The sequence below is a fragment of the Microcebus murinus genome, chromosome 8, assembly GCF_040939455.1.
Source record: "Microcebus murinus isolate Inina chromosome 8, M.murinus_Inina_mat1.0, whole genome shotgun sequence".
Lineage (NCBI taxonomy): Eukaryota > Metazoa > Chordata > Mammalia > Primates > Cheirogaleidae > Microcebus > Microcebus murinus.
Window position 1 is genome coordinate 50,832,850 of NC_134111.1, and position 16,690 is coordinate 50,849,539.

Here is a 16,690-nt window from a genome sequence, read left to right on the forward strand (position 1 = left end):
CTCATTTTATGGGGAGGGGGATGAAGAATATAGATAATTCTGTTGAGGGGAAACAAGTGATTACTAGGGAGGACGAATAGATACTTGGAAGAATGAATGGACGGGGAAGCACAGGTTGACTTGTAAATGACTCTTTGGAAATTAACTTAACCTGAAAGACAGGCATTATTTTAAAATGGGTTGGGCCAGGTCTGGTTGCATTCTTGATCTTCCTTCCTGGAATAGATGTTGAGATAACAGGGAGGGGAAGAAAAGACAATTGTTCCTCTAGATGGGTCCATCTGGTCTTTATGGAGACAGAGTGAAAGCCCCTTCTAAGGCCTGTTGATCTCTGAGGGCCTTTAATTCAAAACACTCTTTAGTCCAAGGAGTCATATTTTGGGATGAAATTCCTTGAGCTCCTTCAAATGGAAGAAATGAAGAGAAATCTATATTGAAACTAGAAATGTGAATCTCCTCACCTCAACAAAAAAAAAAAAATTTTTTTTGAGACAGGGTCTCACCCTGTTGCCCAGACCAGAGTACAGTGGCATCATCATAGCTCACTGAAATCTCAAACTCCTAGGCTCAAGGGATCCTCCTGCCTCAGCCTCCTGAGTAGCTGGGACTACAGATGCATGCCACCACCATGCCTGGCTAATTTTTCCATTTTTTGTAGATATAGGGTCTCGCTCTCACTCAGGCTGTTCTTGAACCCTTGGCCTCAAGCAATCTTCCCACCTCAGCCTTCCAGAGTGCTAGGATTACAAGAATGAGCCACCACACCCACCAACAAAATTTAAAAAGAGAACAACTTGAACTTTCATAGTGGCATATGTAGAGGAAAAATAACAACCCCCATAGGTTCTCAGTTAGAATGAACCCCTGTTGCAAAGGACCGATTTATAAGAGAAAAACAAACAAGTTGATTAACATGTATATTTCATATATAGATGAGAGACAACACCCAGAGGATGAGTAGTTCTCAAAGAGGTGGCTCTGAATTATAGCTTATATAGCAGCTTCAACAAAGATCAGTAAATTTTTAGAGTAGAGATAAGATAAAGGAAAAGCACTTTGAATCTCTAGGGGTAGCAAATTGTGGAACAACAAATAAATGGAAGATAAAGGCCAGTTAGTAAAACTTGTTAATATAAATTCTTCTGGTACTATGTCCAGGCTGATGTGGATCTAAAGCTGTCTTCAGTGGTTAACCTTTGTTTTCCCTGGTAGAAGGATAGAGGGGCAAGACACATTTTTTTCTTTGTAAATCTGTGTCTTGCTTTTAAGCAAATAGAGGGAGGGCAGAGAGCTCTCCTATATTTGTTTCTTCTTAATTATTTCCAATTCGACAATCTTTCATATTTTGGGGAAGTATATTCTGGTCCCCCACATATGTATAATTCAGACCCCAGCAGGAGACTTTGCTTCTCCCAGACCTAGGCTCAAATTGCTATTGAAATAATTAATTAGGACGCCATTATATTGAGGCAGCTCAAGCATTCTGGGTTCTTAGTCAAGCAAACCAAAGCCCAACCCAATGTAAATGGTAAAATGAAACTTAAGCTTAATCAATAAGAAAATGCTGTTAAATTAAGGTTAGTTTAAAATTGCCTCCTTATACATTTCAAGTTTGGCCTAAAGGTTTCTCTGTACTGTAACCTACCTAGATGGCACACAGATTACACTGTGCCAGTCACTGAGTTTCAGCCAATCAAAGGCAGCCAACTGTTCAAACAGTGTTCAAATAAGGCAAACAGCAAACTGTAACTAATCTGGTTGTTTCTGTACCTCATTTCCATTTTCTGTATGTCACTTTCCTTTTTCTGTTCATAAGTCTTCTTTGACTACGTAGCAGCACCAGACTCTCTCTGAACCTATTCAGGTTTGGAGGGCTGCCCAATTCGCAAACCATTCTTTGCTCAATTAAACTCTGTTAAATGTAATTTGTCTGAGCTTTTGCTTTTAACACTGCTGACTAACCTCTAATTAGAGACTTTGCACTAGAATAACCAAATAATGCTCCACTTTAATCAATCAAATATCTTCTTTGTCTTGCTTCTGTGTTCACACTACAAAAGCCTTCCCTTTGAAGCCTCTATAAAAGGTTTCCCTTTGGAACCCAGAACCACAGGAGAACTAGCGCTGCCCAATTCATGAATATATCTGTCTGCTCAAATAAACTCTTTAAAATTTTAACATGCCTAAATTTATCTTTTAACATCACCAATCTCTTTGTCCAAATCCAGGGCTCTCCCTGTCCATGTCTGTAAATTCTTAGGGCTCTACAACCACATATTCCCCCTACCACACCCCACTTAAACACTCCTTATGTGCAAATGCTGTCCCCATTGGCTCAAATTATCATGAAAAATTCATCCTTCTCTCCAATTTATTTTGTTTACTTGTTTTTTAAACAGTGTCTTGCTCTCTCACCTGGGCTAGAGTGCTGTGGTATCATCATAGCTCAATGAAACCTCAAACTCCTGGGTTCAAGCAATCCTCCTTCCTCAGCCTACTGAGTACCTGGGACTACAGATGTGAGCCACCATGGCTGGCTAATTTTTCTATTTTTAGTATAGATGGGGTCTGACTCTTGCCAAGGCTGGTCTCAAACTCCCAGGATCAATCAATCCACCCATCTTGGCCTTCCAGAGTACTAGGATTATAAGTATGAGCCGCCGTGACCAGGCCCTTTTCTCTAATCTTCACAAAGGCACAAGGCACAAAAGATCCAATCTCAACAATCTCTTTGTGTGTGTAAACTTTACTGAAGGTGTGGGTTATAAGGAACACTCACATTGTGAAACAGCCTTTGCAATCTTCTGCCTCCTCCCCTTCCCCTCTGCCCTGCCAAGTGCAATCCTCTCCTGGCTTCCTTCAGAGTTGTTCTGTGAGACTTCCACAGGGATCTTTCCCTTCACTCCAGCAGTATATCCAAGTAAAAACTTTTTATCCAGATAAAAACTATGTTTTTCCTTTAAAAAATCCTGTGAATAGGATGACCTCCACATCATTATACAAGTAATTACTTGAATACAAGTACCCCTTAAAGAAACAAGGCAAATGTACATAGGGAGAAATTATGTTTTCCTCGAATATTATGTTTTGGTTAGAGCACAACTTTCCAGGATATCTTATGCTGAGTCATTGCCTTTGAGTTATTTTACAACTTTGTAAATTGTAGATATCTGATAACAATGCGAATAATTCTTACCTATATAGGTGCAAACGAAACAATCCTCACACCTCAGCCTCCCAAGTAACTGGGACTACAGTCATGTGCCACCATGCCTGGCTAATTTTTTCTATTTTTAGTAGAGATGGAGTCTCACTCTTGCTCAGGCTTATCTCAAACTCCCGAGCTCAAGCAATCCTCCTGCCTCAGCCTCCTAGAGTACTAGGATTACAGATGTGAGCCACCATGCTCAGCCCTAGTCTAGCTTATTTCTATTGCTTCTTCTACTCTTTTCAGTCAAATCAGTCCAATATGGATCATACATTTTAAGTGAACTTAGATGATCTGGCCTGAGGCTGCTATATAAAAAATTTTTTATAAAGGCTTAGAGTATGAGTAAACTTTGTATCTATATAGGTGTCTTCATCTTTTAGTGCTGCTATACCACTATACCTGAGACTGGATGATCTGTGAACAACAGAAATTCATTTTTTGATGGTTCTAGAGGCTGAGAAGTCCAATAACAAGGTGCCAACATTCAGTGTCTGGTCAGGGATTTTGTGCTGGGTCCTCACATGGCAGAAGGGGCAAAAAGGGCAAAGGGATGAATGCTGTGTTCCCACATGGCAGAATACCCATGTAGGAATCAAAGGCCCCTGGTGTCCTACCACCTCCACCAAAGGTTCACCAAACTATAGGGAGAAGGCCTCTGTCCCCCAAAAAGTTTCTCTGAAAAATCACTGACATGAGACAGATTGATTAATAGGAGGAAAAAATACAAATTTATTTAACATGTATTAGATAGGAACCCTCAAAATGAAGATTCAACTCCCTAACAGGGTTTAGAAGCTTATATATCTTTTTGGTACAGTGGGTTAAGGAAGAGGGAAAGAGGAATTCTGTTGAAGGATAAGAAAAGACTCCTAGGGAGGATGAATAGATGGGAACAAAGATTAACTGGTAAATAGTTCTCTTTGGAATCTGAATGAGTCTGAGAGATGGGACATCATCTTCTTAAAGGATCTGTTCAGGTGTGGTCACATTCCTGGTCTTAAAGGCAGGGGAAGCAAGGCACAGTTGTTCTCCTAGGTGGGTCTGGATCTCAGGAAGATAAATAAACTTTTGGGGGAGTGCTAATGGTGGAGGTTGGGGGAAGGTCAGAGAGATTTTGAGGCTTCTTCAGTCCATCTAGCATATCAAAATGCCATATTTTGGGGTAATATATTTCTAATTTCTGGTTGGAGGTTGTAGTGATCTGTGATGTCACTGTACTCTACCTGGGGCAACAGAGCAAGCCTCTGTCTCAAAACTAAATATATAAAATAAAATAGACTATTTTGAAAATCTCTGTGGTGAACTGGGGTGGACTGCAGGTTTTTGGAAAAGGAGACACTGACTTATACAACATCTCTAGCATCTGGAGATGAGCAGGTAATGGTAATTTTAAAGATTGTGGGTAGATCGGAGCCAGGGCCAGGAGAAATTTGGACAAAGGAGTGGAGGAGCAGTCACAGCTGCTTTTCGAGGAGCTGGCATTGCCAAGAACACACACAACCACTTGGGATTCCTGTGGCAGAGAGGAGTTGTGGAGCAGAACATGAAGGAGCCGGATATCACTGGAGATCAACCACTGAGAGGCTTGGAGTCCAGCAAGAAGAGTAGGTGGGGCAGTTTATTTCCCCCTCCCCCAAATCTCTGGCAGTCAGCAGCTCCTGAGCTGCTGGAGAGCTCCTCTACCCTCACAAGCCCAAAAGCTGCTGCCACCAGTGAACTGGGAGCTTCTTAAGGATGAAGCACCAGACTGCCGGCGCCCTCTGGGACACTTCCCAACACCACAGACCCAAGCCAAGAAGGCAGGCACCATACTGCTTTTCCACCCACTGTACACCTCTGTCCTCCTCAGGGGGCTTCACCTCAGTTTTCATCTTGCTCATTCTCACACAAACATTTCCCAACTCCAGCCCACACAGTGGGAGCCACAGGAAGCCAGTGGGTCCCGGGAGATCTGCGTGACCCCAGAGCCTGGACATTCTGGGTGGTCTGCCTTCTGGAGAGGGGGACACAGATGACCAGAGTGCTAGCTTTTTTCCGTTCAGACCCTTTTCCCTGCCTCCCCCCTGCCTCACCTGTGGCTGCTGACAGACAGTGGAGACAGGGCTCATAGGAACTGCTTGTCCTCTCTGTTGGTGCAACTACCACACTTTGGCTCCCACAAAGTATGGGGCTCAAGCCTTTCAGGACTCTTTTTCTCCCCCCTCGCTTCCCCCAGCTGCGGCTGCCAAAACAGACAATTCAGCCACTACACCAAGGCTTCAACAGAGTGTGAGGCTCAGGCCTTTCCTCCAGGCCTCCTGCAGCAGATTGTGGGTTGCTTGGACTGTGAGCTCCCTGCCCACTGGCCCTCCCTGGTGCTACTTGCCCAGTGACTCTATCAGGACAGGGCACACTCTGAGGTGGTGGGACACTGAACCTGCTTGAGCTCTCTGTGGGCAACTCGGGACCAGCACGCTTCTAGCTGGCATAATCAGGGTTTGATTGTCAGGGACCCAGATATGGGCCTGCAGTCCAGATCCCATACACCTAGTTCTCAGTCACATCACTCAGTGGCAAGGAGGGGAGATTTGTGATTGGGTAAGGCCACTGTGGCCCCTCCCTGGTACCCTTGCGTGGAAGCTGGGAGCAGACCTTTCACCCTTGCTGAATCAGATACCTTGCCAGCTTTGGTGGAGCCTGAGGGCAAGCTCACCCAACCCAACTCCATCCAGCCATATTCCCCCACCCACCTCTGCTATGACAGAGGATAAAGACTCACCTGAAGTTCCAGGGCCCCACCCACCACTGAGGTAATCAAGTGCTTCTCCTGAGGGACTAGAGCTGGTCACAGGATCCCAAAATAACATTGCAGCTTCTTCCTTCTGGCAAGTGCCACCTACTGGCAGGGAGGTCAATTTGCATGCCCTTTACAGCATTTACTGACTCAATCATGCAGGGCGTAGTTGAGTCTCACCCATAAGCACTACCTACTGACTTAGAGATTAAACTAGGCATACCATTATCTAAACAAAAGAAAATCCAAAAATAAGAAACAAAAGCTGCTCCAGATGAAAAGAAATCTGCAAAAGATCTCCAGACACATGAAAAATTAGAATAAAAGGATGCACTAAAAGAAAACAATAACTCCATACCAATGAAACAAACCAAACTGAAATGACTGATAAAGGATTTCAATATGGATTGTATGGAAGCTCAATGAAAAACAAGAGAAAATAGAAATCCAACACAAAGAAACCACAAAGCAATGCAGGAAATGAATGAAAAATTCACAAAAGAAACTACCACACTTTGACTCCCACAAAGTGTGAGGCTCAAACCTTTCAGGACTCTTTTTCTTCCCCCTCCTTTCCCTCACCTGTGGCTGCCAAAACAGACAATTCAGCCACCACACCGAGGCTTCAACAGAGTGTGAGGCTCAGGCCTTTCCTCCAGGTGTCCTGCAGCAGATTGTGGGGTGCTGCAGGACCCCACATTATTAGAAATTGAATTATTAGAAGAAAAACATGCAGAGATTCTAGATTATTGAATTATTAGAAAAAAACAAGCAGAGATTCTAGAAATGAAAAATTCAAGGAAATACAAAACACAATGGAAAACTTTAAGAATAGGCTAGATCAGGCAGAAGAAAGAATCTTAGAGCTATAAGAGAACACTTTTGAATTAAACAAGTCAGTCAAAGAGAAAGAACAGAGAAATAAGAGGAACTAAAAAAGCCTGTAAGAAATATGAGATTATTTAAAGAGGCCTAACATTAGAATCATAAGCATCCCCGAGGGTGAAGAAGAAAATAAATAAGGGCTGGAAAACCTATTTGAGGGAATATGTGAGGAAAATCTCCCAGGTCTTGCTAGAAATCTAGACATCTAAGTACTAGAAGTGCAACAGCCTCCTGGGAGATTCATTTCCAAGAGGCAATGACCATGACATGTAGTCATCAGCCTGGCCAAAGTTAACACGAAAGAGGAACTCCTATGAACTGTAAGGTGAAAGCATCATGTGACTTACAAAAGAAACCCCAACAGACTAACTGCAGACTTCTCAGCTGAGACCTTGAAGCCAGAAGGGACTGGGGCCCCATTCTCCATCTTCTCAAACAGAATAATGGCCAGCTTAGAATTTGTATTTTGCAAAACTAAGTTTCTCATACGAGGGATTAATAAAGACTTTCTTAGACAGCAAACACTGAGGGACTTTGTCAAGACCAAAACTGCCCTACAGGAAGTACTCACATTTGCATTATACACTGATCAGCACATCAGACACCCACCAGTGTAAAACCAACCAAATGCTAAAGTTCAGAACCCAGTTGCCATACTGGTGCAAGAGGCAAAAAAAAAAAAAAAAAAAAAAAAAAAAAAAATCTACACAACAGGATGAACAAAAATCCACCCAAATTATCAATTCTTTCAATAATTGTGAATGGCTTGAACTCCTCACTGAAGATACACAGGCTAGCTGAATGGACAAATAAATACAAGCCAAGCATTTGCTGTCTCCAAGGAACACATCTAACCCACAAAGACTCATTCAGACTCAAGATAAAGGGATGGAAAACAATATTCCATGCAAATGGAACCCAAAAGAAAGCTGGTGTAGCCATTCTCATATCAGCTAACATAGAATTCAAATCAATAAAAGTAAAGAAAAACAAAGACAGTCACTATATAATGGTGAAGGGAACAATTCAACAAGAAGGCATAACAATCCTAAATATCTATATACCTAACACAGGTGTGCCCAGACTCTTTAAGCAAATCCTACTTGATCTAAACAAAATGATAAAACACAGTGTTGTAATAGCCAGGGACTTCAACACCCCATTGACAGAACAGGACAGATCCTGCAAGCAGAAAATAAACAAAGAAACAATGAACTTAAATAAGACTCTAGAACAAATGGGCCTAACAGACATTTACAGAATATTCTACCCCCAAACTACTAAATATAAATTCTTCTCATCAGCTCACAGAACATTCTGTAAGACTGATCACATCCTAGGCCATAAAACATATCTCAACAAATTTAAAAAAATAGAAATTATACCATGTATTTTCTCAGATCACAGTGGAATAAAATTAGAAATCAATTCCAACAGAAACACTTAACTCCACACAAAGTCATGGAAATTAAACAAACTACTGCTGAACGATTATTGGGTCAAGGAGGAAATTAAGATGGAAATCAAAATATTCTTCAACCTAAATGACAGAGGGGACACAAGTTTTCAAAACCTGTGGGAGTCTGCAAAAGGAGTCCTAAGAGGAAAATTCATAGCCTTAAATGCCTAGGTCCAAAAGACAGAAAAATCACAAACCAACAGTCTAATGAATTACCTCAAGAAATGAGAAGAAGAGGAAACCAATCCCAAAGCCAGCAGAAGAAAAAACATAACTAAGGTCAGAGCAGAGCTAAATGAAATGGATTCCAAAACAGTTATACCAAAGACTAATAAAACAAAAAGTTGGTTCTTTGAAGTGATAAATAAAATCAACAGGCCTCTCACCAGATTACCCAGAAACAGAAAAGAAAGGATTCTAATAACTTCAATCACAAACAAAAAAGGAGATATTACAACTGATACCACAGAAATACAAAATATCATCTTGGAATACTATAAAAATCTCTATGTATGTAAACTTGAAAATGTTGAGAAAATGGACAAATTCTTGGAAACACATAACCTCCCTAGGCTCAATCAGGAAGAAATAGGACTCCTGAGCAGACCAATATAAAATAATGAAATTGAAGCTTCAATAATAAAAAAAAATCTTCCAACAAAAAAAGTCCCAGACCAGATGGTTTCACAGCCGAATTTTACCAGACCTACAAAAAAGAATTGTTATGTATACTGTAGAAATTATTTAATAACACCAAGAAGGAAGGAATTCTCCCCAACTCATTCTATGAAGCCAATATCACCTTGATACCAAAGCCAGGAAATAATATAAAACAACAACAAAAAAGAAAACTACAAACCCAAATCCCTTATGAATATAGATGCAAAAATTCTCAATAACATCCTAGCAAACTGAATTCAGCTACACATCAAAAAAATAATCCACCATGACCAGGTGAGTTTCATCTTGGAGATGCAAATATGGTTCAACATAGGTGAATCTACAAATGTGATTCACCACATAAAAAACAAAGACCATATGATTCTCTCAATAGATGCAGAAAAAGCATTTGACAAAATTCAGCACCCTTTTATGATAAGAACTCTTAACAAAATAGGCAGAGATGAAACATATCTCAAAATTATAAAAGCCATATATGACAAACCCACAACCAACATCATACTGGACAGGGCAAAATTGAGAGCATTTCCACTTAGAACTGGAACTAGATTCTAGATTGCCTACTGGCAATACTTCTATCCAACATAGTGCTGAAAGTCCTAGCCAGAGCAATCAGGCAAGGAAAGGAAATCAAGGGCATCGAAATGGAGAAAGAACAGGTCAAACTATTGCTCCTTGCTAATGATATGATCTTATATCTAGAAAACTCCAAAGATTCTTCCAAGAGACTCCTGCAATTAATAAATAAATTCATCAAAGTCTCAGATTACAAAATCAATGTACACAAATCAGTAGAATTCCTATATGCTGATAACAGTCAAGCTGAGAATCAAAGACTCAATATCTTTTACAATAGCAACAAAGAAAATAAAATATCTAGGAATGTATTTAACCAGAGAGGTGAAAGACCTCCTGAGGGAGAACTATGAAACACTGAGCAAGGAAATCGCAGAGGATATAAACAAATGCAAAAACATATCATGCTCACAGATCAGCAGAATCAACATTGTTAAAACATCTATACTACCCAAAGTGATTTACAGATTCAATGCAATTCCTATTAAAATACCAAAGTAATTTTTTGCAGATCTAGAAAAAAATAATTCTATGCTTTGTATGGAACCAGAAAAGACCCAGAATAGCTAAAACAACCTTAAACAAAACAAACAAATTGGCATCACTTTACCAGACTTCAAAGTATACTATAAGGCTATAGTAACCAAACGAGCATGGTACTGGCAGAAGAACAGAGACATAGACCAAAGGATCAGAAAAGAATACCCAGATATAAAACCATCCTCATATTGCCATTGGATCTGTGACAAAGCAGACAAAAACATACATTGAGGAAAAGAATACCTATTCAATAAATGGTACTGGGACAACTGGGTAGCCACATATAGAAGACTGAAACAGGATCCGCACCTCTCACCACTCACAAAAATTAATTCACAATGGATAACAAACTAAAACCTAAGGCATGAAACTATAAGAATTCTAGAAAAAAATGTCGATAAAACTCTTATCGACATCAGCCTAGGCAAAAAATTTATGAATAAGACCCCAAAAGCAATCACAGCAATAACAAAAATAAATAAATGGGGCCCAATCAAATTGAAAAGCTTCTGCACAGCCAAGGAAGCAATTAATAGAGTGAACAGACAACCTAAAGAATAGGAGAAAATATTTGTATGCTATATATCCGATAAAAGACTGATAACCAGAATCTACAAAGAACTCAGGCAATTCAGCAAGAAAAAAATCAAACAACCCCATTCAAAAGTTGGCAAAAGATATGAAAAAAAACTTTTCAAAGGAAGATACACTTAATGGCCAACAAACATATGAAAAAATATTCAACATCTCTAATCATCAGGGAAATGCAAATCAAAACCATAATAAGATATCACCTAACTCCAATGAGAATAGCTTATATGAAAAAAATCCCAAAACAACAAATGGTGGCATGGATGTGGAGAGATAGGAACACTTATGCACTGTTGGTGGGACTGTAAACTACTACAACCTCTATGGAAAGTAGTATGGAGATATCTCAAAGAACTAAAAGTAGACCCAGACCTACCATTTGATCCAGCAATCCTACAACTGGATATCTACCCAAAGAAAAAAAAAGACATTTTATAAAAAAGAAACCTGCCCCTGAATGTTTATAGTAGCACAATTCACAATTGCAAAGATATATAAACAACCCAAGTGCCCATCAATACATGAGTGATTAATAAAATGTGATGTATGTATTCCACGGAGTACTATTCATCCATAAAAAAAATGGTGAACTAATACCTCTTGAATTAACCTGGATGGAATTAAAGACCATCCTTCTAAGTGATGAATCACAAGAATGGAAGAACAAAAATCATATATACTCACCATTAAATTGGAACTAATTGATCGACACTTATGTGCACATATGGAAATAACACTCATCGGAAATCAAGCAGGTGGGGTGGGGGGAGATGGGGATGGGTAAACTCACACTTAAGGGGTACAATAACTTTGACCCAAACTGTACAAAAGCAATTTATGTAACTCAAACATTTGAACCCCCATAATATTCTGAAATTAAAAAATATATTAAAAATTTAAAAAATACATTTCTAACTTCCTTCAGATGAAAGAAACAGACTCACTCCCTCAAGCCCTTTTAGAAGGTGCTAATCCCAACAATGAGGGCTCTACCCGTATCACTTAAGCACTTCCTAAAGGCCCCATATCTTAATACTATCACATTGGTGATAAAGCTTCAACATAGGAATTTTGAGGGACACATTCAGGCCATAGCAATAGATAAGTAATGCAGGTCTTTACTAAAGTCCTTGAAGGTTCTCTCCAGTTTCTGGACCCTAGGTGTTTGACTAAGAAGCACAAAGTTGATGACATTTATAGGTGCTCTTATATACTCATTCTCCATATATTGGGTTGAAGCTCAATGAAGATGCTGTGCTTGGAGAAAAGAAAAAACACTTTATAAAACAGTTGATTACTTCCTGGGAAAACAAATCTTGGTAAAATGAACCTTAAGGTTTCTGCTGGGCCTTTGGGCTTCCACACAGGTCAATGTTCAGCTAAGTATGCTCAAGTGGAAAGCAGTAAAATTGCAAGTAGGAGTTGAAAGAGTTGTGCCGTGGTTGATAGAGTGGAAGAATTTAGAGCTCAGAAAGTGAAGGAAGGAGAGAAGAAAGGAGGAAGGCAACTTGAGAGTCTGGCGTAGAGTTGTGGAAATGGTTGAAGGATTATTATTTAATTTTAAATGGTTTTCTCCCAAATCTTTGGTAAAGCCTACTTCAGGAAAAACACGGAATTTAGTGGTTCTAATAATGTCTTAATAAGAAAATAATAAAAAACCAGCAATAATGATAAAAATAGATGCCATTTATTGAGTGTCTAATATGTCCATGGCATTGTGCCAACACAGATAGCTATTTTGGGGACTCAGAAAACAATACTATAAAACGAAGGCCTCAAAAGCAAAAGGGTTTCTCTGCCCTTCTCCTGTCCTCCTGTCTCTCAATCCTATTCTCCCCAGAGGCCCAATCAGGAAGAAATAGAACTCCATAGAAATAGAAATAGAACTCCATAGAAACTAGCATCCCTCTTTCTCCAAGGCAGGTCATAAAAACCAGAATTGCTTTTCCCCCGAAGCCAGCCATAAAACCTAAGAATATTACTGCAACTTCCCCTCCTCCACCTTTCTGTGGCAAAACTGGCCATAAAGAAATTATCTAACCTACTTTGTTTGACTGTAAGTCACAGCACCCCAATTCCAGAGAGGGTCCTGCCCCATACCCAGAATAAAGGAATGCTGCACAGAGAGGCCATGCAGAATGTAGATGGACAGAGCTTGCTGGGTTTCCCCACTCAGTCTATTAGCATTAGATCATACACACCCTTTTTGCTTAATATTTCTATACAGCTGTCCATATTTTGTTAAACTTAAGCATAACAATGGACAATTTCCCCTGTATCTTTGGTTCTTCATTCTGAAAGCTCTCATGTACACATTAAATAAATTTATATGCCTTGTCTCCAATTAATCTGCCTTTTGCAAGCTGATTTTTCAGTAAACCTTCAGAGGGCAAAGGGGAACTTTTCCCGTGGCCCTAACACTATACTACTTATATCACAGCAACCAAGTGAGACAGATATTATATTCCTTTTCTAGGTAAGAAGATGGAGGCTCAGAGAAGTTAAGTAACTTACTCAAGGGCATACAGCCAGTATGTGGCAGAGTCAGGATTTGAAACCAGAACCCAAGCCCTTTTCATTATATTACACTGCCTGCCTGTACTCCTCCCTGCACCGTCCATATAAACCTGCTGTGGAGACTCTCAATTTAAGGTCATTGACAAGAACCCCCTCCTCCTCCTCCTCTAAAGCTGCTCGTTTCAGAGAACTGGCTGTAACCACGAAGAATTTTCCATGTTGAGTTAGATTTGTCTCCTTGCAGTTTCCATCCGCAAGTCTTCCATCTGCTGTCTGGGCCACCCAGAACAAACCTAATCCTTTTTTCATGAGCAGGCTATCTCATATTTGAAAATATGGAATTGAAGAGTACCAAAATGTGCTGTAACAGGGAATGGACTGGAAAACTACTCCCACTCTTTTGGGAACTGCATCCTGTGGCAGGTTTAAGTTTTTTGTTAAAACTCCCAGGTTGCACCAGCACCCCCAGGTGGGCGGCTAGCAGAGTTCACAGGCTTTGCTTTTTGGCAGAGATGGGAGGATTAGAATAATTAACCACAGTAATGGCCTAAAGCTGAGAACCCTTCCTTAAGGTATTTCTGCCTACGGGAAATTTGGGATTTTGAGCCGAGAAGGTCTACCACATTTCCTTCATTGCTGGCAAAGTAGACTCTCTCTTTCCTTCCTCCTCAAACCGCTTGTCCTTGTTATTCGGTCTTGTGGACAAGTGGCCGAGCTTTTGGTAACAATGCCACCCCAAAATATGCCTCTTTGGTATATGCATTATTTTGAGTTAAAGGCTGCTGAAAACCAGCAGACACAGGAAAAGTTCTAAAAACAGTTTTTCTTCAGTAAATTTCCAATTATATAAGGAGACTTAAAAAGCTTCTTCCTTTGTCTTGACACTTCTCTAAAAATGTCCTGTTCTTTGCTGCAGATGCTATATAAACTGTAATTCAAAGCCACCTTTTGAGAATTACTCATTCCTTGGCTATCTCCCACATATATATGAGACATAGATGTTAATAAACTTGTTTGTCTTTCTCTTGTTAATCTGTCTTTTGTTACAGGGATCTGTTTCAGCTAAGGACTTATGAGGATTGAAGAAAAAATTATTTTCCTCCCCTACGCCCCCAACCATATACATTTGTTTCCTTGTTGTCAATGTTCTCCTTCATGCAAAACACAATTCGTTGGACTAATACAGCCTAAAAGGGACTCTCATCTCATTCCTTGTATTTTTGTTTACAACAAATGACCTGACCACCACGGAGAAACAAAGTGTCATTCTAGACCAGCAACTGCTAGATATTAGGTTACTAAGTATGAAATGTCTGATTTCCTTAAGAACTAAGTTTGACAGCTGATATCTCTGACATTTCACTTTGACACTTTCTGTTTTACTTTTATTGTGAAGGTTCACACTCAAGTTTTTCAAATGTACATTTTGACTTGTAATTATCTTTCAATTTTTTTTAGAGTAATTTTTGTGAAACCATGGATAAGTTAAAAATTCATGTTATTTTCGAATACAAGTTCCATCGTGAAACCAATGCAGCACAGACAGCTTGAAATATCAACAAAGTGTTTGTGATGGACATGGCTAATGAATGCATAATACACTGATAGTTTGAGACGTTCCTTTCTGGTAATTTTAATGTTGAAAATGAACCACGTGGATGACCTGAGACCAAGGTGGGTAACAATGAGCCGACAGCTGTAGTGGAAGCAAATCCATTTCAACCTACCCGTGAATTAGCAGCAAAGTTTGACATTACCATCCTAACAATATTGGAGCATTTGAAAAAAGTCAGCAAGGTAAGGAAGCTGGATAGATGGTTACTGCATGAATTAAACGAGCATCAGAAGAGAAATCGTCTCAAAGCTTGCCTTTCTTTGCTCCTATAACATAAAGGTGAGCCATTTCTATACCATGTTGTTACATGCGATGACAAATGGATTCTTTTTGACAATCACAAGTGTTTGGCACAATGGCTGCATAAAGATGAAGTGCTGAAACACAGTCTAAAACCGAATATTCATCAAAAAAATGGTAGTGTTTATTTGGTGGTCCAGTGCTGGTATTATCCACTATCGCTTCATGAAACCTGGTCAGTTGATTACAGCAGATGTCCACTGCAACCAATTAGACGAAATGATGAGGATGCTTGTGATTAGCAGCCAAGATTGGTCAATAGAGACAGGCCAGTCCTCTTGCAAGAAACACTCGACCATATGTTGTACAAACAATGCTGCTAAAACTACAGAGGCTGGACTTGGAAACTCTCTGTCATCCACTGTATTCACCAGACCTTACACCAAGTGACTACGGTACTACTTCCTCCAGGCTTTGGACTTCATTTTTACTGTTTTATTTTTTGAGACACAGTCTCACTGTGTTGCCCAGGCTAGAGTGCTGTGGTATTAGCCTAGCTCACAGCAACCTCAAACTCTTGAGCTCAAACAATCCTCCTGTCTCAGCCTCATGATCAGCTGGAATTACAGGCACCCACCACCACATCCGTTAATTTTTTCTATTTTTAGTAGAGACCAGGTCTCCCTCTTGCTCAGTCTGGTTTCCAACTCCTTACCTCAAGCGATCTTCCCACCTCACAAGGAAAAATATTCAATTCTCAACAAGCTGTGGAAAACGCCTTTCTCGATTTCTTGCCACTGGCTCGAGCTCCAGGCTTCACTGCTGGCACAAACTATCATTAAGATGGCAAAACTGTGTCGATAGTTTAGGTGCACACTTTAATTGTACTGCTTCTTTGATATAATAAACTTTTGATTCAAAATCGGACATTTCATATGTAATGACCTGATACGTATTACGTGATTGATAAACTCCACACCCATGGTGATTTGGTTGCATGTAAGGCACGCCAGAAGTGGAGGGAAGAAACAAGTGATTCTTTTAATATTAACTGCAGTTCTGCTGATGGGATTAAACCAATATTAGAAATTGTCTAGTCCTATATTCATTATTCAGAAAACTGGAAAGGACAGAGCCGCCAAACTGTGTCCCTAAGAAGGTTGTTAAGAGAAGGGCAGGGGGAGTGGAGGGACACTTTAAGTACACTGCTGACCCTGGGGAGAATGCCCACAGAGAAAGCTTCAAGTTGGGCTGGCGAGTCTCTTCTCCTGGGACTGCAGTCGCTGTGATATTTAGGGCCACACACTCCAGTGTTCAACCTTCGTGTTTATGTACCACTGTTTGGCAGGCGCGGGATCCTGAAGCTCTGGGGTCTGTGTCTGCACCGGTAAAATGTGTGGCTTGCATCCTAGAGGAGCGGTTCTGGAACGCGCTCGCAGCAGGACGCGGCGGTGTGGGCAGGCGGAGCGCAGCCCAGTGCTTGAGCCTTCTGGCTGAGACCCGGAAGGCAGAGGAAGCAGAAAGGTGGGATGTTCCAAAAGTGCGCGGGAAGGGGGCGCACCACACTGCGGGACGCAGGAGGCGGCCCGGGGTGCCTTGGCC

At 40.5% G+C, this 16,690-nt stretch overlaps 1 long non-coding RNA gene across 1 annotated transcript in view; it reads right to left on the minus strand.

Annotated features, from left to right (window-relative positions):
- LOC142872356 (uncharacterized) overlaps window positions 1-16,690 on the minus strand; it is a 33,416-nt gene that overhangs the window by 16,180 nt on the left and 546 nt on the right. The window lies entirely within an intron of this gene.